Genomic DNA, 26,663 nt, shown 5'->3' on the forward strand with positions numbered 1-26,663 from the left:
GTCAACAGTAAAGATTGATTATTTGGATGCTATGTTTTAGTCAGTGAAAATTCTGAGTTTTCTCATGTTCATTTTACAGATAAAGGAACTGAGGCTCAAGGATAAGCATCAAAACATGGCTCAGAATACTTTCTGATTGTCACAGATTTGAATATTAGATGTTTACTGACTCCCAAAGCATACAGCCTGGCACATAGTAAATGATTAATAAAGTGCTTCCTTCTTTCTATTCATCTTTCCTTTCTTTCATCTTTAATCCATCCATCTTTCCTTCCTTCCTACCTTCTTTTCTTCTTTCCTTCCTTCCTTCCTTCCTTCCTTCCTTCCTTCCTTCCTTCCTTCCTTCCTTCCTTCCTTCCTTCCTTCCTTCCTTCCTTCTTTCCTTCCTTCCAAGGTTCCCTTCACTTCTATTTTAATAACAAGTCCTTATTGGTCAAAATCAGATCTAGAATAACAGATTCCAATATGCCTACCTCTACCTCCTGACAGATGAAATTATCATGAATACAAGCCAAGGACTCCTTGACTCTTCGAGATTTTTTTGTTTTGTTTTGTTGGGGTTTTTTGGTTTGTTTGTTTGTTTTTAGCAGAAACACACCTTCAGCAAATGTTGGGAGAGTTTGTGTTTCCACATCACTGCTTTGCTTATGGAACTTCTCACGTAATTCCCCTTTAGGTCACCAACTCTATAATGCAAACCTAACACACTATCTCTTCTGTTTCTCAACCAACAAGCATTTGTTAGACATCTACTATCTATCCTATATTGTGCTAGTGAAAGGAGATACAAAGATAAAAATGAAATAGTTCCTGTCCTCAACTATGGGAGGGGGACAATATGCATATATTTAAGTTTATACAAAGTAGAAATCAAGTAATTTTGGAGTTGGAGGGCATCCTGAGGCAAAGAGTTTACATAGGAGGTAATGCCAAACTTTGAAAGAAGCTACATATTCTAAGAGGTAGAAAGAAAACTTTCTCAGTATGGGTCACAACCTGTGTATACACAAAAGGACAAGAGATGTCATGTGTGAGCAGCATCAAGGAGGCCAGTGTTGCTAGTAATAGTGATGACAATGGTAAATAACAACAACAGCTAGTATTTATGCAGTACTTTAAGGTTCCCAAAGCACTTTACAAATATCATCTCACTTCATCCTGACAATAACTCTGGAAGACAGCTGCTATTACTATCCTCAACTTACAGTTGAGGAAACTGAGGCAGACAAAAGTTAAATGATTTGCCCAGAGTCACATAACCAATAAGTGTCTGAGGCAGGATCTGAACCCATCTTCATGAGTCCAAGTCAGGACAGACTCTAAGTTAAAGACAGTCATGTTGTATAGTGGGTCTAGAGAACACAGGGTCTAGAGTCAGGAAAACCTGAATTCAAATCTGGCTTCAGATACTTACTAAGTGTGAAACTGGGCAAATCACTGTCTTTGCCAGGTCCTCAACTGTAAAATGGGAGTAATTATAGTACCTACCTCCCAAGGTTCTTGTGAAGTTCAAATGGGGTGATATTTGTAAAGAATTTGGCACAGTGCCTAGTACCTACAAGGCACTTCCTCTTTGGCTACACCAAAAAATGTGTACAGGGGAGTACTGTATATGAAGTCTAGAGAGGCTGGAGCCAGGTTGTGATGGGCTTTAAATGCCAACTGGAGTAAGAGGGAAAAATTGGAGTTTATAGAGCAAGGGTGTAACTAGGATTCAGAAATTCCACACTGGTAGCTATGCAGAGGCTGAACTGGAGAGGGAAGAGGAATTTCTACAATGCTTCCATGCTGGTTCATGGATTCTCACACAGGAGCTACTCCACCCCACCTTTTCGCTAATCTGAGTCTTTTGAATGATGTATGTCTTTGATGAGGCATGATCTTCAGTCAACTCAAAACAGCCTGCTAGGAAATAAGAGTATTAAATTTTCACTGTGAGCATTTATACTACAAAACTGGCAAATGTTACAAATTGGAGTTTGATTTATTGTTCTGTTGATTAACTAGACTTGAAAAAAGTGATTGAAAAAATATTAATAATTCAGATTAAACTTTAAAGTATATTGTGTCATTTTCAGAAAGCTAATTGTTAAACCTTCACCAGTAGATTTCTGCTTTCCGTTGATGTAGTTTAGCCAACTCTCAGACCTACCTAGAAACTAGAAACTACCTTGTCACATTAAGGTTTTTAATTTATTTTATGTATTAACCACACACCACACATTTGTCTATTGGCATATGAAGTCATGAATGATATCACTGCCATTCCTCCTGGAATTCATTTCTTTTGAATTTCTGACCTACTCCACTAAATTCCTATTCCTATATTGGCTTGCTTAAGTGATTGTATTTATAGAATATTGGTCCTTTTTGAAGAGCCCCTTTGATAAAATCCATAAGTCTCCAGGCAAATATTTTCTTCTCTGACCTCATTTGATGCACTCTGATCCTGGTCAAGAGCTATTTATCCCTGTATCTTAATCTCTGGGATAGAAACACAAACCCTGCTCTCCCAGTGGATTCATGTTTCTATTTTCCTTTGCAAAATCTGAAGTTTTCTCTCTTGCCTCTGCTTAGATTTTATTCTCTGTGAATATGCTCCAATGTTTTGCTTGCTATAAGTGTCACAATAATACAACACTGGAGCATTTGTGGATGTTGTCACATTTAGGGTAGCCTGAGAGGGAATGCCCTGCCTCATGTGCAGTTATTTTTATGGTGGCAAGAGACAATATGAAAATCAGTCAGAAGAAGTAATACTGTCCATTTTTTTAATTCTAAACTCAAATAAAACTACATTTTCATTAGAGTATAATTTTTTTAAAAAAATGATTGCTCATGAAACTGCATATCCATTGTGTACAATTTGCTATTTTAAGTATATATTAAATTTTAGATATATATTAAATATATTTTAAATATCCCTTTTTAAAATATATATTAAAGTTATCATGCAACATTTTTCCTTTTTTTCTTTCCCCTATGCTACCATTAGACATGCACATATATATACATTTATATGTAGAATCCCTGTTTGATTTTTTTTTTTGTTAGAGGGGCCATCCCTTGAGTAACTTAAAGAAGCCTATTCATTGAATGGGTGTATCTCACTCAAAGTGAGAATGTGATAAGACCTTAGCCTGAAAGGGCCAGGGTCTCACATTGCATCCCGGACCATCTCTAGTGGTCCTGATGAATATAAGGACACTGAACGTAGATGGCTCAGGAGAAGAAAGTGAAGTTGGTAACCCTGCACAGCCCTCCCTCACTCAAATCAAAGTCAAGAGCAAGTCATGTCATCATCTTAATGTCATGGTCCTCTTCAAGAACAAAGGACAAACACAACAACAACATTATATACATACTATTTATTAGTTCTTTCTGTGGATGCAGATAGTATCTTCTTTCATAGGTCCTTTGTAGTTAATTTGGGTATTTATAACCATCAAAATTATTTATTAGTTCAAAATTGTTCTTAAAACAATATTGCTATTACTATACACTACATTCTCTTGGTTCTTTTCATTTCATTCTCTTATTTTGTGAAAGCTTATCCCTTCTTGCTACATAGTTTCCAGACTCTCAGGGTACACTGTATTCTCATCCTGCTGCCGAAGACCTTCTTATGTGATTGAATGTCCAGTGTCCAACATTATTCTTGCCCCTGTTCCTGGCCAACAGAGATGTTGATCAAAAAATGTTGACTAGCAAAGATTAAATAAATTTATGACTGGCTAATCCAATGAAAATTGACATCCCAGTCAACCAATGACTTTGGTGGGAAAAGGAAGGAAGTATGGTTTCCATTACCAATATTTTGTGTGCCCCATTATTATTTCCTTGACTCCTTTAGGATAAAATTCTTCCTCCATCCTTATTTATAACACGAGTGTGTTTTTCTGAATTCCTTGTGCAAACTACTTCTAGAGATTCCCATGAGTTTAGTTTCTTTCTTTTAGGAGAAATGAATCTTCAAAAACACATATGAAGCCAAGCTCATGAAGAAGAGATCAGCCCTACAAAATGCTTTGTGGCAAAAATGTCAAAATGATGAAAATTTTCAAGTCATGAAGACAAATTAGATGTGATTCTTGTGCCCATTCTAGATCTAAAATCTGGAAAGTAAAAATGTAAGTGTAAAAGTATGGTATAAAAGATTTATAAATCACTTAGTATATAGAATTAGAGCTGGAAAGGACTTTAAAGGTCTTCAATTTCCAGGTGAGGAATCAAGTCCAAAAATGGTTCATACCATTACCCAAGGTCACACAGGGAGCGAGCATTCAAGGCCTGTATAATTTATAAGTTGGTTCCATTATAAAATGATACTTAAATTGACTTTTAAATGGCTTTAACAAATGTTATAAGTAGAAATATAAGGTAGGGAACTGTAAGGAAACTTTGTTTTTGTCATTTAATGAAAAGTATGTGAAAACTTGAGAAAATAGAAGAAACCATCAACAACAGAGTAAATGAAGAGAAGAATAATGTTTTCTGTCAAAGCAATAACTAGCATGAGGTCAACAGGACTTTACTCAGGGGATTGACATCTGAGAAGAAAAGTTTCTATTCTGTGGTGACTTCTGTCCCAAAGTCTCTTAGTTTATTGCTGGCCCATGTCACTACATGATTCAATCATCCATTGCCACCATCCCCAGGTTCTCTTCATTATAGTGCTTTTCTTTTTTTAATGTTTTATTGAAATGTTTTGTCTTCACATTACAAACATTTACAAATTACTACAAATTTGTGAGAGACTTCTTGTAACAAAATAAATGCAGAACTAATAATAAGGTAACCCTCTTCTGAAAGCGCACATTTCCTATCTGTAGCATCCCCTTACTTCTCTGTTGTCTATTAATTATATATAGTGCTTTCTCCTGAGTTTGTCTGTACCCATAAGCCATTAAGTAAAAAAAGGAACTTTGTCTAATCAATTTCATTTTCTTAGTTATCTCTTCCTATTTTTGTCACTTCATTTTTATCATTCTTTCAAATTTTTGGTAACTGAAATTTTACCTGAAATGAAATAAGTTGTGCTAATACCCTTTTACAAGTTAGTGTATTTTTGGATATGCTCAAACCATTTCTTTTTTTTTTAATTAATTTTATTTATTTTCAAGGTTCTACAATCACTACCATATAACTTAGATATTTCCCCTCCTCCTCCTTCCCACCCTGAGACAGCATACAATTTTATATAGATTCTACGCATAATTCTTATTAAATACATTTTCACTATAGTCATGCTGTATAGAAGAATTTAAATGAATGGGAGAAATCATATAACAAAACAAAACATAATATACACAAAAAAGTGATCTGCTACATTTTGCTATTGAATCCATAGTTCTTTCTCTGGATATGGAAGCCATTTTGCCTTAAAAGACCACTGGGAACTTTTTTAAGTCCTTGCATTGCAATGAAATTCCAAATCTACCAGAAAAAAACTCTCACACACTGTGGTCATTGTTGTCCACAAAGTTCTACTGGTTCTGCTCCTTTAGCTCAGCATTAGATCATATAAGTCTTTCCAGGCCTCTCTGAAGTCTTCCTGTTCATCATTTCTTATAACACAATGGTATTCCATTGCATTCATATATCAGCCATTCCTCAATTGATGGGCATTCCCTTGATTTCCAGTTTTTGGCCACCACAAAGAGGGCTGCTATAAATATTTTTGTACATGTGGGACCCTTTCCCATTTTTATGATCTCTTGGGAATACAGCCTTAGAAGTGATATTTCTGAGTCAAAGGGTATGCACTTTTTTTTTTCACTCTCAAGAATACATTTATTCACTCCAAATGACTTAGCATCCAAATTTGTAAAGGAAATCCAAGCTACAAGAAGACATAGATAATAACACAATAGTGATGGGAGCCCTCTATCAGTTTTAGATAAGTCTAATAGAAAGATAATCAGAAAGGAAAATATGAAACTGAAAAAACTGCTAGAGAAATTTAGAGGTTAAAGAGTTTTGGCATCTTCTAAATGGTAATGTAAAAGAATATACGTACTCCCTCAAATAACAAAAGGTTTTTACAAAAATTGATCATGTACAAGGGCATAAAGGTATTAAAAACAAGTATAAAAAGGCAGAAATAGCTAATCTATCCTTTACAGGCTATAACATAATAAAAATAGTCATTGGTTCAGGAACCACAAACAAAAAATACAAACCAAAATAAAGACTTGAAAATGAAATCCTAAATAATTAGTGAATCAAAGAACATATCCAAAAAACAATCAATAGCAATGTAAAATAAAATGATCATGATGAAAAAACATACAAAATTTCTGAGATGCAGCTAAAGCAGTCCTTAGGAGAAAAATATCTTTACAAATATATGTAAAACAAAATAGAAAAATACAAAATAAACTAACTGGATATGTATGCTCAAAAAAAAATAGAAATCCAACAAATAAACAAATATAAATAATCACAAAAGAAGTGTTAAAATTTAGAGATAAAATAGACATATTAGAAATAAAAATTCCATAGAAAAGATAAGTAAAACTAAAAACTAGCTTTTTGAAAATACTAATAAAATTAATAAACCCTTATCTAATCTAAATTTTTAAAAAGAGATCATAAAAATGGATCAATGAAATAGAAAATGAACCAGGAAAAACCACAGCAACACTAGAAGAAATAAAAAATAATCAGGACATTATATACAGTTATATGCCAACAAAACTAAAACCACAAAAAAATAGAGTAATGCTTTCAAAAATATATAATACCCAAACTATCAGAAGACTAGTTAAAGATCTGAAATAACCCAATATCAAACTAGGAAATAAATTTATTTGTAAAGGAACTACTAAAGAAAAAACAATCACTAGTCCTAATGGTTTCACAGGGCAATTCTATCAAACTTAAAAAAAAACAAAACAGTATCTATACTCACAAATTATTTTCAAAAATTGAGAAATGTCCCAAATGAATTCTTTTATGATATATTTCCTTAGTCTTTTTCATGCTTCTCTTGATTCTTGTATTGGAAAGTCAAATTTTCTATACAGATGTGGTCTTTTCCTCAATATGAATGATTCAAAGTCCTCTATATCATTGAATGACCATGTATTCCCTTGAAATACTACACTCAGATTTGCTGGGTAGGTGATTCTTAGTTTCAAACCCAGTTCCTTCGACCCCTTAAAGTTGAAGCTGCCAGATCCTGTGCTATGCTGATTGTATTTCCACAATACTCAAATTGTTTCTTTCTAGCTGCTTGCAGTATTTTCTCCTTGATCTGGGAACTCTGAAATTTGGCCATAACATTCCTGGCAGTTTCTCTTTTTGGGTCTCTTTCAAGAGGTAATCTGTGGATTCTTTCAATATTTATTTTGCCCTCTGGTTCTAGAATATCAGGACAGTTTTCACTGATAATTTCATGGCAGATAATGTCTAGGTTCTTTTTTTGATCATGGTTTTCAGGTAGTCCCACAATTTTTATATTGTCTCTCCTGGATCTATTTTCCAGGTCAGTTGTTTTTCCAATGAGATATTTCACATTATCTTCTATTTTTTCAAACTTTTGGTTTTGTTTTCTAACTGCTTGGTTTATCTCATAGTCATTCATTTCCCTGAACTCAATTCTCTCTTTCAACAAATTATTTTGTTCAGCGAGCTTTTGAACCTTCTCCTCCAGTTGGCTAATTCTGCTTTTAAATGCCTCCTTCTCCTCACTGGCTTTTTGGACCTCTTTTTTCAATTGAGTTAGCCTCTTTTTAAAGCTGTTATTTTCCTCAGCATTTTTTTGGTTCTCCTTTAGCAAGCTGCAAACTCACTTTTCAAGCCCTTCTATTGCCTGAGCCCAATTTAAGTTCCCTTTGGAGGCCCTAGAGGCAAGGGTCTTAACTTCCTGTGACAGTAAGCCTTGTTCTTCCTCATCCAAAATAATGGGAGGAGAAACCTGTTCACCAAGAAAGTAACCTTCTATGGTCTTATATTTTTTCCCTTTTATGGGCATTTTCCCAGTCAGTTACTTGACTTTCCTCTCCACAACCACCTTGCCTCCAGTTCCGCCAAGCCAACACTGGGGGCTGAGATTCAGATGAGCTGCTCCAATCCCTCAGGGGCTTTAAGCGGGGGCAGGGCCACTATTCAGTGTGAGAATAAGATCAGCTTCTCAAGTGGGGGCAGGGCAGCCACACAGGGCTCAGTTCCTTCAGGGGCTTTATGATGAGACCTTCAACAATGGATGCAGGCTGCTGCCTGCCTTAGAAGTCATGTCTGTTGTTGCCTCCACTGCTACCACCTGAGGAGGCCTGAGTTATAGGGACACCCTGCTCCCTTCCCAGCCAGCGGAAAAAATGCTTTCACTGACCTTTAACGCCTGTGGGTTGAGAGATCTGTAGCATGGCCAAGGCTAGGCTAGGCTCTGTTCCAGGTCCGGTGGGACAGACCTTTCCTGTTGGTCTTTCAGATCACTCTGGGCTAGAAATCTCCTCCACTCTGTTGTTCTGTGGCTTTTACTGCTCTAGAATTTGTTGAGAGTTCTTGTTTATAGGTATTTTATGGGTTGTGGGGTAAGAGCTAGCATATGTGCTAGCTTTCTACTCCACCATCTTGGCTCCGCCCTCCTTGAACTATTTCTAAGAGAGATTAGTTTCTTTCACATGATTCAGAAAACAAGCACAAAGAAAAAATTACAGGTTGTGACAAACAAAAGTCTTGCTGCCAGGCTGCAGGAGGGATAAGCTCGGCAGTACCTCAATCTGGACCAAAAAAAAAAAAAGGATGCTTTACATTCAGCAGCTTTTAAAAGTTCCTGTCCACAATGCAAGTCTTGAGGAACTGTTTAGTTTTTACAGAATAATGCAATGAAAGGCAATAGCATGTCAAACTTCATTTATTCTACTGCTTTTAAGTAAATAGAGACTATTATCAATCTTCTGAGGCCTAGGAAGGAGGGGAGGGATTTATGGAACAACTTCTACATCAAAAGTCAGTAAGAGAAAGAATAAACACAAAAAAGGCACTGATTTTATTTTCCTCCTCTTGGGGAAACACAGGATCCCTTGAAGGCAGAAATACATATATACGTATACATATACACATATATTTATTTTAAAATTGTATTGTACTATTTGTTCCACCGTATAAGAATCGTAATAATGTGACACTACAGAGAGTTGTACGTTTTGATTTTTCTTAGTATAAAAAATTGTGGAAATCACTTGGGGTGGTTAAAGCTGAATCGTATAAGAATAACATATTTGCATAATATTTTTTGGTTTAAGAAATCTTTATAAACTTTAAAAAAATCTTCATATCAAAGCATACCCTGTGATATATACTATAGGTAGTGAAAGTACCATTATCCTCTTTTGCTGGAAACTAAGAATCAGAGAAGTGATTTTTGCTACTTTAAAGAGAAACTAAACTTCTGACTTCAAATATGATTTTTTCTACTATAAGAACTACCTCAAAATATATAAAAACCTTAAACATCATTGTAAAAAATGCTTATCTGAAAAAAATTTCAGGAAAAAAAGAAAAATGAGCTTGTCCTATTGGAGAACATGGAAAAGAGTTAAAGATTGCAAAGATGCAATCTGCATCATTAGAGGGAACATCCAAATTGTCAAGCTTACATATAAATCTGAATAATTTTTTCTAGTCAAACCTCCACCCAGGTCTTCAGATCTGTCTTCAAATGTCTATTTGAGGTGCAATGGGAAGTCCATGTTGTGCCAAAATGTCCCATACTAGACTGTGGTTGTTGCCTGAAATTCCACTATTCAAGATTCACAAAATCACAGAATTTCGGATTTGGAAAGGGATCTCAATGGCTATCTAGTGCAACTGAGAAATGAGAAATAATTTCCTTTACCATACACTCAACAATCAATGTCCAGTATTTGCCGAACAAGACTCCTCCAACTGAGAAGGAGATCAGGAAGACTGATCGTATCCCAAGATATTTAATTTCTCTTTTGGATAGCTCTATTTTTTTTTTGTAAATAGTATGTGGTTTTTTCCAATTGCTTGTACAGATAGTTTTCAACATTCATTTTTTATAAATTTTTGAGTTCCAAATTTTTCTCCCTTCCTCCCTACGCCACCCAAGATGGCAAGCAATCTGATATGTTATACATGTACAATCATGTTAAACATATTTCCACATTAGTCATGTTGTGAGAGAAGAAACAGAACAAAAGGGAAGAACCATGAAAAACAAAAACAAAAAAATGTGAAAATAGTATGTTTTGATCTGCTTTCAGAATTCATAGTTTTCTCTGAATGTGATTAGCTCTAATTTTAAGACTTTTTTTTTACATCGAAATTAAACATGCCTCTTGACAACTTGATGTCCCTGCCTCAAGTCTCTTTTTTCCAATCCATCCTCCATAAGCTGCCAAAGTGACTGTCTTAACTTGCATGTCTGACCACATCATTCCCTCATTCAACAAACTTCAGTGTCTTCCTAACACCTCCATAAGATCAAACACAAACTCCTCTGTTTGACATTTAAAACTCTTCACCAACCTGGATCCTACCCACCTTTCCAGGTTTATTATGGATTATTTTCTCATTCACACATGTGACAATCCAAACTTCTCACCTTTCCTCACACTTGATATTTCAAATCCCATCGTTTTGTTCTTGCATATGTTCTCCCCATACCTGCAACACAGTCCTTCTCATCTCTGACTCTTAGAATCACTGTCTTCTTTCAAAGCTCAGCTCAAGTACCATTGCATACAGGAGGCCTTTTCTGATACCCTCAATTGCTAGAGGCTCCCCACCCCTCCCTAAAAAAGTACTTGTTTTTACTCTTAGCATGTATTTATATGGACACATGCTTTACCCGTGAAAAGAATGTAAGTTCCTTGAGGAAAGGGACTGTTTCATTTTTGTTGTTGTTTTTGTACTCCTCAGTGCTGAATAAGTACTTTTTTTGATTGTAGGAATGTGGAATGAATGACCCATGACTCAGAAGCTAGACTTCTCACTATCTGGGAATCTGGACCTAGTCTAGTATGAGCAAAAGGACAATACTTCCAAACATTTATTGGAAGCAATGAGTAGCTAATTGAGAAGAAATGCCACTATGACAAATAATACCCAATGAAATTTGCTGGAAGAAGTAAGAACTACAAAAAGGGCGGAACTCACCTTTTCTGGACTATAAATAACTGGGAGTTCACAAGTGTCTTTGAAAGTAATAACTGGCATTTATACAGTCTTTAAGATTTGCAAAGTGATTTACTAATATTATCTCATTTTATCCTCACAACAACCTTGAGTTATTATATTATTTATTATTATATTATATAATTAATAATTATTATATTTTTGTTTTTATTCCCATTCTACAGATGAGAAATAAAAATCATTGATCAAAAGGTTTCCCTTTGATGTCCAAGGTTTCTCTTTTTAGTTCTATTTTGTTTTCTCCTCTCAACACTTTCTATCTTTAATTTTCTGTGTTGTTTGTGTATTCTTGGGGAATTGGTGCCAAATATTGACTTTCCTGGGTGTCAGATCACTAACTAGAGAAGTGAGAAATCCTGCAAAGTGAACCTGGGCCCTTCACATTGTGGGATGCTCTGTCAAAAGAGTTGTTTGTTTTTTAAGCAATCACCAGCATTAAGACCATTGTCCCCCAGGTCATTAGCTTATGTCCCTTTTATTAGTTATCAATGAGCCTTTCAACATACAAAGGGCAGCTGGCTGACATCAAGGACAATGGGACTAGCTGTTCCTTCATCTGCTTTTCTCAGGCAACTGCATCAGGCATCGATTCAGGAATGCTGCCTGCTTTAAAAGGAGCAGAGAACACTTGAGAGCTGGCAGTAGGGAGGGTTGGACCGTTCCCTTCAAATGGAACAGGAGAGAAGAGAGCTCTGGAAACATACATAGGTGCTCACTTACAGATGCCTGCTGATAAACTGGAGTTACAACACAAAGGTCAAATGGAACATTCTGATCTTGGTCCTGTGTATGTGGGGCATGAAGAACAGTGAGGGTATTTAAATATTAGTCGCAGCAGGCTGTAACTCAGGCTGGTCTCCTTCCTTCTGCCCTGGGCCATAGTGGAGAAACTGTGGTCAGGGTTACCCATGAAGAGGGCTTGATCCACAGGTTTTGCTGCCAACACTTCCTCATACCACAAAACATGTCTTCTCAAAACATGATTTTTAGCAACTTGGACCCACTCACAGACTGAAAACATGCAAATTGGTCTATGGAAAGACAGCTTTAAAATCAGAAGACAGGTTTCACTGACTCTTCTCATTACTTCATAGGCTCTGTATCTAGAGTAAGAACATTATATCCAGAGAAATAGGAAGTCAGTAGTAATCTTTCACAGATTACAATAGCTATAAAAAAAATTTTCAGTTTTACACACTAAAATAAAAGTGATCTGAAACCAAATGAAATAGATACTTTCTTCCACAATTTGTTTTAGCTTCAACATGACTGGTCCTTTTCAGAAAATGTTAACTCTATTAGGGCAGAGACCATCCATTAGTCCTCTTTCTCTTTTTTTCTCCCCTCTCCCTCCATGGCTGAGCACAGTCTGAGTGTGTGTTTGTTGATGAGAATCCAAATCTCTTCACCTTTGCCAATTTAGAAAATATGTCTTCTGCATTTAGGAGCAGTTAATGCGACACAGTGGGTAGAGTGTCAGATATGAAGTCAGGAAGACTTTTCTGGCCTCAGACACTTACTAGCTGTTTGATCCTGGGAAAATCACTTAATCCTGTTTGCCTTAGTTTCCTCATCAGGAAAAGAGCTAACGAAGGAAATGGCAAACCACTCTAATATCTTTGACAAGAAAACCTCAAACGGGGTCATAAAGAGTTGGACTTGACTGAGCAACAACAGTTTTGCATATAGAGATGTAAATTATATAACTCTGGAGAATGGATTAGATGGGCCTTGTAAAAAAATGATTGAGTACTCCATTTTCCATTTCTTTTAACATCTTGAATACAAGAAGAAGAATTATGGATCCATTTAGGATGAAGATGAGAAAGTTCAAGGACATGATCCAATAGCAAGACCAGATCATCTCCAAGGGATAATCTCTACTGCGTGGGAAAAGGAGAATTCTGTCTAAATCACACTGGGTCATTCCATCTCCTTTCCCCTCCCCCATGCCTCATTGATCCACTTGCTCAATAACCTAGCACAGGCAAAGATCAGGTTAAAAAGAGCCTCAGGGTATTCGAAAGGTAAGATCACAAAACAGAATCGTGCCATGTGAAGGGTGGGGTTGGAGAATGCTGACATGAAGAGAGGTAGCCCCATCATATTTACTTTCGGTAGCAACATAACAGCATAGTTAGAGAACCAGATTAGTAAGAAAGAGGGGGTGAGTCACAGTATCAAATACTGCAGAAAAGACCATCAGGCCCGGCAATTAGGACATCGTTGGTGATCTCCTAATGGTCAAACTGAAAAAGACTCTATGAAGAAAGTTATTTCCTCTTCTCCTTTTCCCCATTCCTCTCACCTTCTCCCTCTTCTGTTATTGTTCACTAGGTCATGTTTACTTGCAAACCGCAGCGGAACACAGCTCATGGAGTTAGTTCTGCAGGGAAATTACACAGCTGCTTTTTATTGATTCTCCAGACACACCCAAAGCTCTCATGTTTTCTCAAGTACCAGCTACCTTTTCCTGCGCATCTCCCATGTCATCCTACCATAAGCCCCACCTTTTGAAGGGATTAGCTTTTAATATATTTAGTTAATTTAAGGGGATTACTTGTGTACCCTGAATGGGAAGAAAAAGCCTCTATACAAAGAAATCGTCAATGATACACAAGACTCAGTCATGAAAACAAACCATTCCCTCTTGGGAACCTCATGAAGTTCTAATTCAGATTTGAAACATTTGTCTGACTTCATCTTACATTAATAATGTCCAAGAAGAGTCCAAACAGTAACAAAGCTGCTGCATTGTGAAAAAGGCCAGGTATATAATCACACAAAAGATTTGTTAGAATGCTTGTACAAAGTGGCTAACATTTCACAGGAAGAAAGAAGAAAAATAAAACCAAGTAAAGGGACCCAAGGACATATAGGTTACTCTTATACTGGAAGCAAGAGACTTACAGGCGGGCATGGGAAGCATATAGGGAAATATGACCTTGATAGTGGTTAGAAATCATAGATCCAGCCCAAAGGTTATCACAAAACACCCCTAATCATTTTAGAGAGTTAATGGTTCAACCCTGTGAAAATGGTCAAGTTATAATTTTGTAAGAAAAGTCAATCTATAGTTACTATGAATAACTTTACACAACCAGTTAGAAAGTCAGTGTGGTATACTGGATTAAGTGATGGACTTAGGTTTGGGAGACTTGGATTCAAATCCCACCTCAAAATTATTGACCATGGGGCCAAAGGCATGACACTTTTTCTGTGAGCCTCCATTGCCTTATCTGTAAAATGAGTATAATGTAGTCTATAACTCACAGGGTGCTTGTGAGGCCAAAATGAGAAAACAAAGCTGACATCTGGTAGCTTCCTGTTTTATGAAATTGTTCTTGTGTGCACTGTTGTTTCTGTGCTGTAGAAGGGCCCAGCTGTAGTCATTCTCCAAATTTGGTGCCCTGAAGCAAGGCTCAGATTGCCTCACCCTTATTGTGGCTTTGATACTACCTCAATTTTCACTTCAGAAAAAGTGTGAAAAACTCTCCAGGGCAGTAGAGGAAAATGTAGAAACAAGGTAGTGTCTATGGAGGAAAAAAAGGACCACAAAGATCTTTAGGAGTTTTTTGTCATTAAAAATTTAGAAAACTACCAGATGCTACTACCATGTAATTACAATCCCATTTTCCAAGTTCTTAATATTTTTAGAAGGCTAAATCATTGTCTCTTGTCAGTACCTAAGTGGTTTGTTTTGTTTTGTTTTTCTGAATAATTATGAGTTGGGTTTCTGTCTTATTTTTATTAGAGTCCTTTGTATTTTCCTGCATCTAGAAAAACCAACCACTCTACATCTTGATGTTAGCAGATTTAAAAAGAAAAAAAAATGTATCTCCATCTACCTAGATATATGTTTAGTGGCTCTGTATTTTTGTTAGGGGCAGCTAACTGACACTGCCTAGAGTGTCTACCTGAGTTTAAATCTGGCCTCGGGCACTTACTAATTTAATTTTATGACCCTGGGCAAGTAATTTAACCCTGTTTGCTTCAGTTTCCTCATCTGTAAAGCTGAAGAAGGAAATGGTAAAGCACTCCAGCATCTTTGCCAAGAAAACTCCAAATGGGATTACAAAGAGCCAGACATGACTGAAGAATGACTAAACAACTTTGCTAGAGAGGAAATTCAGTATAGTGAGTATAGAGATACCCTTAAAGATAAGAAGATCTAGGGTGAACACCTTGACACCTACAATCTAGTCTTGTGACACGAGTCAAGTCACTGGGCAAGTCTCGGTGCTCTAGGCAAGTCCCTATGACAAATAAGTTTCAGAGAAAGTGCAGAACATCATTGGTGGAGGGCGGTTCCCCCCTTGGGAGTTCCAGTGAGAGTCATAGGTCCAGGTGGTCTTTTTTGTTATTTGAGGCTACTGCTGCTACTACTGCCATTTCCTCTTGACCAAAAATCAAATACGGGAAGGTAATTTCATACAAAATAATGCCTCAATAATAAGAAATCTTGAAGATATATATTAAGAACTTCATGTCCATGGAGGTGTGAAGATTATAGGACAAAGGTCACTACTGGTTTCAGTCTGGTTAAGGATGGTTAGAATCAATTCAATTATTTGAACAAATATTAAGAATAGTTCAGAAAGGAAAATAAAGATGATTGAATAGGCAGTGTTGTACTGCATAGATAAGAATTTGATTTGGTCATACCCCTAATATTTGAAGCCCCACAGAAGATATCTGTTTATGAATAATTTATACCAGGATTTTATATGCAAGATAAGAGGTAGAGTTAGAAACAGAATTAAGTTTAGAGATAGGGTTAGAGAACAGTAAAACTGAAATAGGCAATGTTTATTTTTGGCATGCTGGGCTTCTTTCCATTCCTCCTTCCAAAACACACCCCTCAGGCCCTTCTCATCTCTCTCCATCCACCTTTATCCCCACCTCCCACCTCCATTCCATTTCAGGTACTGGTTGGTTTCAAGATTTCTCCACCCTGACCCCTATCAAATCCTACTGCAGAAAGGAACCTAGAGTTGGACATTTACTTAGAGTGAATTGTCAGTAACTTCTTTCCACCATGGTATTCGCATATTAAGCTTCTTCTCTATTTTGTGGAATGAAGTTTTATTAACTTTTAAAGAATTTCAGGCAGGCAACATAGAGCAAGTAGGGGATTATTAGGGGAATGAGGGTCTTTGTGTCATGGCTAAAATTACACCTAGTAAATGTAACAGTCTGAAAAGAACGCTGACCAAGATATCAAGGGGCCCAGAATCTCAGTCTGGCTCTATCACTGAGTGACCTTAGACAGGTTAGTCTAAGCCTCAGTTTTCTCATCTATAATAGGAAGGGGTTAGAGTATGTGATCTTACAAGTCTCTGGCTACAAGACTCTGATACCAGATATAAGTGCCACCTTGATTATTTTTTACCTAATATCTTTAGGAAATTGATCAAGGCAGACGACAGAAAGCAAGGTGGATTTTTCTATCAAGAATTAGAAGAACGTATTATATCCAAACTAATCAGTGATGAGTAATTTAAAAAAAAACAATTTGTAAAAGAACTAAGAGTTACAAGAAACTGGAGAAGTGTATAAAGAACTAAATAAATGCAAGGGACTTGTAGGGAAAGCACTATAAAGTTTGTAGGTGTTTTGTAATTAACACAAATGGGAGGGCAGGGCCCCAGGGAACCTCATTTCACTCCTATCCCTTTAGAGGTCAGTGTCTGTCCAAGCTTCTCACATGGAGTAGTGTCTAGTGGCAGAGAATCTGAGAGTTCCCCCTCCTTTCTAATATGTCATTCTCTTCTGGGTTTTCTCAGGGTCATGTCTCAGTCAAAAAGACCCTTCAGAAAATTTCAGGGATTCCTTCAGTGAGTTGTCTTGGGACTCCTTCCGTCCCTATCCTGAAACCTAAGGGAGAGAATAGACTATTAAAGGTCACCAAGAACCCAAAATTGCATCTTGAACCAATTTTTTTCATCTGCCTACTTTAATAAACATTTTTAAAAGACATAAAAAATTCAAAATAAATTAAAATGCATTTTAAAAGCATAAAAGCATCATTATTGATCACCTTTTCTACATAATGATGATGATGATGATATTAGCTAAGCTTTATAAGGAGTATTTACATTTTTCACTTTATTCAGCAAAATTAATGATGAAGGGCCCCAAATGTGAGTAAACTGAGAAAGAGAAAGAAGTCTAAAAACATGCATAATATGAATTCCTGATTTAGAATGCCATTGAGGCATTTTTTTTAGGTCATCTCTTAGAAATTCTAAAAATAAATGTAAAAATATCATTCTTGTAAGTGACATACAGCCCATGGTTAATTGAATTCCTTCACCCATCAAAGAAATAGTTGGTTGAGTCATCAGTGAGTGTCGCAATCAATATGACTCATGAATAAAAGAGCAGACCTGAAGCTTCAGAAGCAGCTCAGACACCCTGCTCTGAGCAGCCTTGGCCACTTCCACTTCATCCCAGAGAGCTGCAACATTTGATTTCTGTGGCCCAGCCTTTCCTTCCTTTTCTGGTCAGAAGAAGCCTGGAGTTAGCCAAAGAATAACTAGTTTCTGCTAGTCCACTCATCTTGAGATCAGGTAATTATTAACAACTGAGGGTGATGTTTCCACCCTATTACTTCAGTTTTTTCAAAACACTCCTTGAAATTTTCTTCAGTCTCCTTCTTTCCTTTGGAAAAAAATTAAGAATATCTGTTAAGTTGCCATCAATTAGTGATGTAATTGATGAAATAGTATATAGTATGTTGTATCTGGAAGAGCCATTTTGTGGAGTCTATGGACAATTCTGATGCAGCTGAGTATGCAAAGGAAGCACTCTAGCTCAGCCTGTACCCAAAATATTGACTATTGTATTCATTATAACCAAGATTCTGTTTGTAGTTACAGAACATACTATATTCATAAATGTTTTACTTTTATTTGTTTACACTGGCAGAACTCACCTGGCAGCAGCTAGGTATTTCACAATAGATGAGAAAATGAAAACAAATAAAAATCAACCTTGGCATAGAGTGAGGTACCCAGGTCATTGGCTCACTGAAATAACACAAAATGGAAATGCCTAAACAACACCAATGTAGCTGAAGATCTGGCTTTTCTACTGGTAGAACACACAAACTAACTTTGAGATGTCAAACTGGGCACAGGAAGATGGGCAAAAATAAGGGGGAAGGGAGAAAACAAAAGGAGCTAGAGGTCACAAATGCTTTCTAGAATATAAGGGATGTATGGAATGGCTGCTAATGGATATCAGGGTCTTGAAGATGAGATGAAAGCAATAAACTTGCCTCAGCTTTTTACTGCTCATTTCATTGCATTCACTCCACTTTTATCAGCAGTTGGTCTACAGAGCTGGAAGATGCCAAGTCACATGTCTTCCACATGTGAAAGCTTGGTTAGGATGAGAATTGTTTTCCATTTTACTGACCAGAATGATACAGGGCTGGGGAGAATGAGTTTCTTGCTGAAGTCTTGCGGTTTCAGTTTCTGAATCATTTGAACATTCTGTAGAACCCTATGATTTATGGAACAGTTAGTTTATATCTCTACTATATTCACTTTCTGATATTTTTATGAACATTTAGAAGAGTTTAGAGAAAATATTAGAAAAAAATATCATGTGGTTGTACAAACAGCTTTAAATTGACTAGCAGGAAAGATACATACGGAAATGATATTTAATCCTTTATTTGAATTTTTAAAATTGACCTTTACTTGTCAAACAAAACTTGAGGCCTGAGAAGATTAATATCTATCATTCTTTCACATATTTCAAACCAGTGGCAGAGGAAATTTTAAAAAGAACCCTAACTTGGAAGCTTCTTCATCATGCTGAAGTTCTCATGAGTTCAGGTGCCTTTTTCTTGCTTAAGGATGTTTGTAGTAGAAAGGAAACAGATCTTAATTTTGGAAGACAGCCTATATTCACATAACATTAATTTTCTTCATACCCAAAGATTTATCATAAACCTGAAACCATGATAGTTAAGACATCCAAAATATGTAACCTTGTGTTATTTGGAACTTTTATTCAGAGATTCTGCTTGAAATTTTTAAAAACGACCACCGTTTTCTTCAATAGTTCTTTAAAATACAACTATTGTATTGAAGATGACCATTTTCTCCACGAAGAGGACACTAATTTGTAGTGTGAATGTGGGCAAGACACTTAATTTCTCTGGGTCCCTTCTATAAAATAAGGGGGTTAGATTAAGTGATATCTAAGGTTCCTTCCATCTCTGAAATTCTAGAATTCTATGATTTGAAGTCTTCTTTGATCATTCCAGACAAAAGTGATCTTTCATTTTATAAAATATTGCATTGTTTCTCTTAATATAGATATATGCATGTCTTATCCTCACTACTAGACTGTAAGATCCTTGAGGGCAGGGTCTGGTTTTTGTTATTATTGTTGTTTTACATCTTTGTATCTCTCACAGAAAAGAGGTGGCACAGTGGATATAGTGCAGGGCCTGGAGTCAGGAAGACCTGAATTCAAATCTGGTCTTAGATACCGACTAGTTGTGTGACCCTGGGCAAGTCATTGAACCCTATTTACCTTACTTTACTCATATGGAAAATGAACTGGAGAAGGAAATGGGAAAACATTGCAGTAACTTTGCCAAGAAAACCCTAAAGGGAGTCAGAAAGAGTTAGACATGATGGAAACAACTGAACAGCAACAGTGCCTTTGCCCACAGTGGGCACTCAGTGAACATTTGTTTAATGAATGAATAGATAGATGGATGTATAGACAATAACTTAAGTAATAAACAGTCATAAAATCATGTCAAAGTAAATATATGAGAATATTAGAAATTATGATTATGGGATATTAATATAAATTACAGTGAAAGGAAAAGTAGCTAGAAGAGTTGAGTTTGGCAGGCACATGGTCATAGGGCTACTTGAGGACTCTATAATATGGGAGAAGCTGCTACCTAGTTCATTCTACTTTCAGAAAGCTCTAATTCATGATGTGAAGCATTTATGTAATCTAAAATTTATTGTGATCAGCACAAAGGATCTTTTTCTAGGCAATTTGATCTCTTTTCTCTAGATTATATATAAAGTACACTATCTTCCTGAGGTCCTTTTCATAAGGATCACTTAATGATATAAAAGCCAGAAAAATATGTTTTTGTGTAAAGGAAGAAGTGTATACTGATATCAAAGGATATAAGATATTGCCTCAGTTACGGATGACCATTTGGATGCCTACTATAAGTAGAAAAAAGAAAATTTGTTTGCTGCTAATTTATGTGTGTTAACATTTTTTCTTGTTCTAGTCCTCCAGTCCACCATCATTCCCTTTTAGTCAATATAGTAAGTTTATAATAGAGGCAGCTAGGTGGTGCAGTGGATAGAGCACCAGTGCAGGAGTCAGGAAGACTTGAGTTTAAATCTCACCTCAGACACTTGACACTCAGCTAACTGTGTGACCTTGGGCAAGGCACTTAACCATTGATAGGGCAGCTCAGCTTAAAGCAGCTGATCTAAACCCCAGCCCTGAATGACAACTAGCCCCTACCCAAAGCCCAGGGTAACTGAGCAGTTGAGTCTAATCTCTTGACAAAGGATTCAGAAGTCAAGTAACTGGCTGGGAAAATGCCCAAAACAGGGAAAAAAAATAAAATCATAGAAGATTACTTTCTTGGTGAACAGGTTTCTCCTCCCATCCTTTTGGATGAGGAAGAACAAGGCTTACTATCACAGGAAGTTAAGACCCTTGCCTCCAGGGCCTCCAAAGGGAACTTAAATTGGGCCCAGGCAACAGAAGGGCTTGAAAAGTGAGTTAGCAGCTTGCTAAAGGAGAACCAAAAAAATGCATTAAAAAGCAGAATTAGCCAATTGGAGGAGAAGGTTCAAAAGTTCACTGAACAAAATGGTTCTCTGAAAGAGAGAATTGAGTTCAGAGAAATGAATGACTATGAGATAAACCAAGCAGTTAGAAAACAAAACCAAAAGTTTGAAAAAGTGGAAGATAATGTGAAACATCTCATTGGAAAAACAACTGACCTGGAAAATAGATCCAGGAGAGACAATTTGAAAATTATGGGACTACCTGAAAGGCATGATCAAAAAAAGAACCTAGACGTTATCTGCCATGAAATTATCAGTGAAAACTGTCCTGATATTCTAGAACCAGAGGGCAAAATAAATATTGAAAGAATCCACAGATCACCTCCTGAAAGAGACCCAAAAAGAGAAATTCCTAGGAATATTGTGGCCAAATTTCAGTGTTCCCAGGTCAAGGAGAAAATATTGCAAGCAGCTAGAAAGAAACAATTCGAGTATTGTGGAAATACAATCAGCATAGCACAGGATCTGGCAGCTTCAACATTAAGGGATTGAAGGGCTTAGAGTAGGATATTCCAGACATCAAAGGAACTGAGATTAAAACCAAGAATCACCTATCCAGCAAAACTGAGTATAGTACTTCAAGGGAATAAATGGTCATTCAATGATATAGAGGACTTTGAAGCATTCATGTTCAAAAGACCAGAACTGTGTAGAAAATTTGACTTTCAAACACAGGAATCAAGAGAAGCTTGAAAAGATAAACAGGAAAGAGAAATCATAAAAGACTTTCTGAAGCTGAACTGTTTACATTCCTACGTGTAAAGAAAATATTTATAATTCTTGAGACTTTTCTCAGTATTTGGGTAGGTGGAGGGATTGTACACACACACACACACACACATACACACATATATAGACAGAGAGTACAGGCTGTGTTGAATCAGAAGAGATGATATCCACAATATATATATATATATATATATATATATATATATATATATATATATATATATATATATATATATATATATATATATATATATATATATATATATAAATAAAAATTAAGGGGTGAGGAAGGAAAATACTGGGAGGAGAAAGGGAGAAATGGAATGGGGCAGGCTACAACTCATAAAAGAGATAAAGAAAAATCTTGTTCAATGGAGGAAAAAGGGAGAAGGTGAGAGAGGAAAAGTGAAGCTACTCTCCTCACATATGGCTTAAGGTGGGAATAACATGTTCACTAAATTTGGTATGAAAATCTATCTTATACTACAGGAAAGCAGGGGAGGAGGTGACAAGTGGAGTGAGGGGAATGATAGAAGGGAGGGCAAATGGAGAAGGTAGTAACTAGAAATAAACACTTTTGGGAAGGGACAAGATCAAATGAGGGAACAAAAAAATAAGGGGGGATAAAGTAGGATAGAGAGAAATATAGTTAGTATTATGCAACATGATTATTATAGAAGTCTTTTGCAAAATGACACATATATAGCCTTTATTGAATTGCTTGCCTTCTCAGTGGGGATGCGGAAGAAGGGAGGGAGGGAAAGAAGGTGGAATTCAGAGTATTAGAAACAAATGTTGAGAATTATTATTGCATATAACCAGGAAATAAGAAACACAGGTAATGGGGTATAGAAATTTGTCTCACCCTACAAGAAAAGACAGAACATGGGAATAAAGGAAGGGTGGGGTGTGATAGAAGGGAGGGCTCATTGAAGAAAAGGGTAATCAGAATGCAAGGTATTAGTGGGTGGGGGACAGGAGAGATGGGGAGAAAAACTGGACATATTACAAAGTGATATAAAAGCAATTAGTATTAAAACAATTCACTGAATTAATTACTGAGACTAAATCAGAGACATCTTTAGTTTGAGGAAATGAATTTTAGGCTAAGTCTCCTAGAGGCAGGTAACTTCAGGTCAAATTTGGCATTGGTGGAAAAGTTAGAGTTTTAATGGCAAATTTGATTTTATGATTGTTATTTAAGCAGGAACTCTATAGAACAGGTACAGAAAGGCATGTAAGACTTGCTTCAAAAAATGTTCCTTAACCAATGTAAAATTATAGTCATATCTGCAACCTGGGTATTGGAACTTGCTATTTTAAGATGCTATGGGACTATTAAATGACTGTTCTTCTGAGTCTAACTTCAGGTATAGATAGTAAGAAAGGTGGTCTGAGCCTCTAATCCATGATGCCAGTAAGCCTGTGAGATGCTGGTATAAACTGAAAAAGGTGATCTCATGGGAAGAGTGGGAGAGTGGCTGTTCAGCCTGGGCTGAGGTAGGATTCTCCTGACTCAGTTTCTCCACTGACACCTGGCAGACTCTAGGTGAGTCTCACTGAATGCAAATTGGCAATCTACTCCTGCCTGAAACTGACATGAAGTTGGGGAGATATTGTTTCCCTGCAATGTCCTTACTCTTAGTGGCAATTTCCTATAACCAAAGGTTTGTCATTTTAATGCTAGATCTACTAAATTATAAATTGTTGGTAGGGAAACATCTGAAGTCAAGTCTAAAATTAAGCTATTAGGCTTAGGACTTTAGACCAACAACAATAAGTTAGGATCTTTTAATTCTTAGTAACAGTGTGGAGAAAATTAGGTCAAGTGCTTATGAAATTAGCATACATAATTATTTGTGTCAATTGGTTAATGTTAAAAAAAATCCATTTGTGGTCTATATTGTAAATGCTCTAAAAGAAATATCACCTGACCAAAAGTTGGAATTGTGTTATGTGATATGAACTGTGTTAAAAAATGAAAAATAAAAAAAAAATTATAGAAGGTTTGTTTCTTAAGGGCTAGTTAGCAAGAAACATCCTCTTCCATATATAGTCAGTCACATATGATGACTACTTCTTACTCAAAATTGCACATTGGGTATCGTCTGGTAGATAGTTTAGCTACTGATCCAACTCAGATGAGAATCAAGTCTCCTTGATCAGATAAGCTGGTAGCAGTAAACCAAGGTTGTTTAAATGCTTACCAGTGTGATTTGATGCTTCTCAAAGAAAATTTGTACTAGGGAAATGCACTCTTTGTAAGTTTCAAGTTAATAATATAAAAATCAAAGCCAAGAGAACTAAAGTGCTTTCTAGAAAGGAAGAGTTCCCTAATTCTTAGTATATTCAGGAGGGACAATGAGATAGCAGGAGCAGTTTTTCATTTTCTTTTAAATACATGGAAACAAAGCAATGAGTGAGTAGCAAAAAGAGCAAAGAATGATTAAAATAAGCAGAAGTTGATGTGAATATCTGTAGATGCTAACAAGTAATCAGCAGCATACATTCTATATGGCAAATAAAGGGGGGAATTGTCTTTCTCAGAGTTTTTCACATTCTTTAGTAAGTGGCCCAGTGGTATGTATACTAAGACTATAAATCTTTTTAGCCTTGATTCAATGTTTTCATTCTCTCTTGTCTTCTGGCATTATTTTCCTCTCTCTCTTGTGCATCTCTCCCTCCTGTAAAACACTGTGATATTCTAACTACATAGCAGTGAACAAGTCACTCTCCACCTTTTTATGACTCAGAACTCATCTGAAAAACAGGAAAAACGTTGCCTGCATTAATTCAATCCAATTTTGCAATATTTATGAAGCATGAGCTATATGTAATCTAGGTGTCAGCTCATCTCTCCAAACACAAAGCCCAAGAATAATTTCATCTTTTTAATTAAATTTTAATGTCCTCAGTTGACAATTATTTTCTCCTACTCCTACCTTCCAGTCCTAGTAATGAATATGCATAATCAAGCAAAACAGAGCAAGACCTAATTCTCATATCCTTTGATCCTGCAATACGACTTCTAGGGCTGTATCCCAAAAAGATCATAAAAGTGGGAAAATGACCCACACGTACAAGAATATTTACAGCAGCTCTTTTTGCGATGGTCAAAAACTGGAAATCGAGGGGATGCCCATCAATTGGGGAATGGTTGAACAAGTTGTGGTATATGAATGTAGTGGAATACTACTGGGCTATAAGAAATGATGAAGTGGACTTCAGAGAAACCTGGAAAGATTTCTATGAACCAATGCTGAGTGAAGGGAGCAGAACCAGGAGAACATTATACACTTTAAGAGCCATAGTGTGCAAGGACTGTATCTGATAAACTTAGCTCTTCACAGCAATGCAAGGGCCTAAAATATTTCCAAAGGACTCATGATGCAAAATGCCATTCACATCCAGAGAAAGAACTATAGAGTGGGAACGCAAAATGAAGCACACAATTTTCTCTTTTGTTATGTTTTGTTTTGGTTTGGTTTTTCTCATGCTTTCTCCCATTCATTTTAATTCTTCTGTGTAACATGACTAATGTGAAAATGTGTTTAATAAGAATGTATGTGTAGAACCCATATAGGTTTGATGCCATTGTGGGGAGACAGGGGGAGAAAATTCAAAATTTATGGAGATTGTTAAAAACTGAAAACAAATTAATTATAAAAAAGAAGAGAAATAGTTCAATGTCAGCTCAGCAGAAGAGTTTTGGTGAAGCATATCAGGAATGTGTGGTTGGGCCCTGTGACAGAATTAGGATCACAAAAGATCTTGGCAGGCACTGGGTTAAATCTAATAAACTGTCATTCAATAGGATAAAAGAAGATATAATTCTCTATGTGTCTCTCCAAAAATATTTCTGGCTCATTCTCCCATTTAGGGGGAAAAAAACTAGGAAGGTCCTTTCTGGTTTGTTTTTCTTTCTTCCAAAGATTCCCTGCAAGCGCACAGACTAACAAGAGCATGAAACACAAAAAAAAGGTTTGTTTCTACAACAACAAAAAAAGTATTTTTATCTAAGTCCAGAGAGAGATTTAAAAAAAAAATCTGTGCTTTACCACAGAGACCTATTTTATATTACCAACTTAATATACCACTTTGTATAGACTGGGGTCACTAGAGTGTCAACTTTCCCTGCTCCTAGATCTGTAGAATTCATACATCTCACAATAACATTTGTTAGGTATATTATAAAGAGGCTTCTTTTTCTGGATGACCTGAGATCTGTTCTAATGCTAAGATTCTATGATTTCCAATTTTAGAATCACAGAATATTAGAGCTGAAAGGGGTCTTAGAAGTCATCTTTGTTCCTGTCTTAATATATGAAACATTACTAGATTATTATAAAGTTTCAAGTAAAATACTGTGTGAAGAAAGGTCATTCTTGACAAGGGACTTGGCAAGTAGCAGAGAGAGTAATAGAGAATAAGCATTTGTTAAGTACCTACTCTGTGCCAGGTACTAGGCTAAACCCCTTACAAACATTATCTCATTTGGTCTTGCAGCCTCCCTGTGAGGTGGGCACGTTTGGTGAGACCGAAATTTGAGTTGGACTTTCAAAGAGAAGTAAGAATTCAACAAATGGAGGAGATAAAGGGCAGCCTTTCCTTTCTTGGGGTGAGGGAGCAACATGACCAAAGAACAGGATATCTGTTCTTGGAAGGTACTTGAGCAGTCCAATTTGCTGTGACCTGGAAAGCACGTTCAAGATGGGTTACCAGCACAATTAGGGGGCATCATAAGGCCACTAGGTAGAGAAGGGAACACCTGATTAAAATAGAAGAAGAAAGTGAGAAGAAGAGCTAGGAATGCTAATTCACTTCTCAAATTTTTCTAGGTCCAGCTTATCTAACGTGTCACTACTTCATGATTATCTACTTCCCCAGAAGCTTAAAAAAGGTCATTGT

General features: G+C 36.4%; 1 protein-coding gene across 1 annotated transcript in view; it reads left to right on the forward strand.

Annotated features, from left to right (window-relative positions):
• The first annotated feature begins 17,567 nt into the window (after nucleotides 1–17,567).
• The window catches only part of DHRS9 (dehydrogenase/reductase 9), a 37,092-nt gene continuing 27,996 nt past the window's right edge, over nucleotides 17,568–26,663 (forward strand). The window contains exon 1 of the mRNA XM_072612236.1: nucleotides 17,568–17,741. The gene's annotated coding sequence lies outside the window, so the exon portion shown is untranslated. The remainder of the gene's footprint in view (nucleotides 17,742–26,663) is intronic.

This window comes from Notamacropus eugenii, chromosome 5 (assembly GCF_028372415.1).
Source record: "Notamacropus eugenii isolate mMacEug1 chromosome 5, mMacEug1.pri_v2, whole genome shotgun sequence".
Taxonomy (NCBI): domain Eukaryota; kingdom Metazoa; phylum Chordata; class Mammalia; order Diprotodontia; family Macropodidae; genus Notamacropus; species Notamacropus eugenii.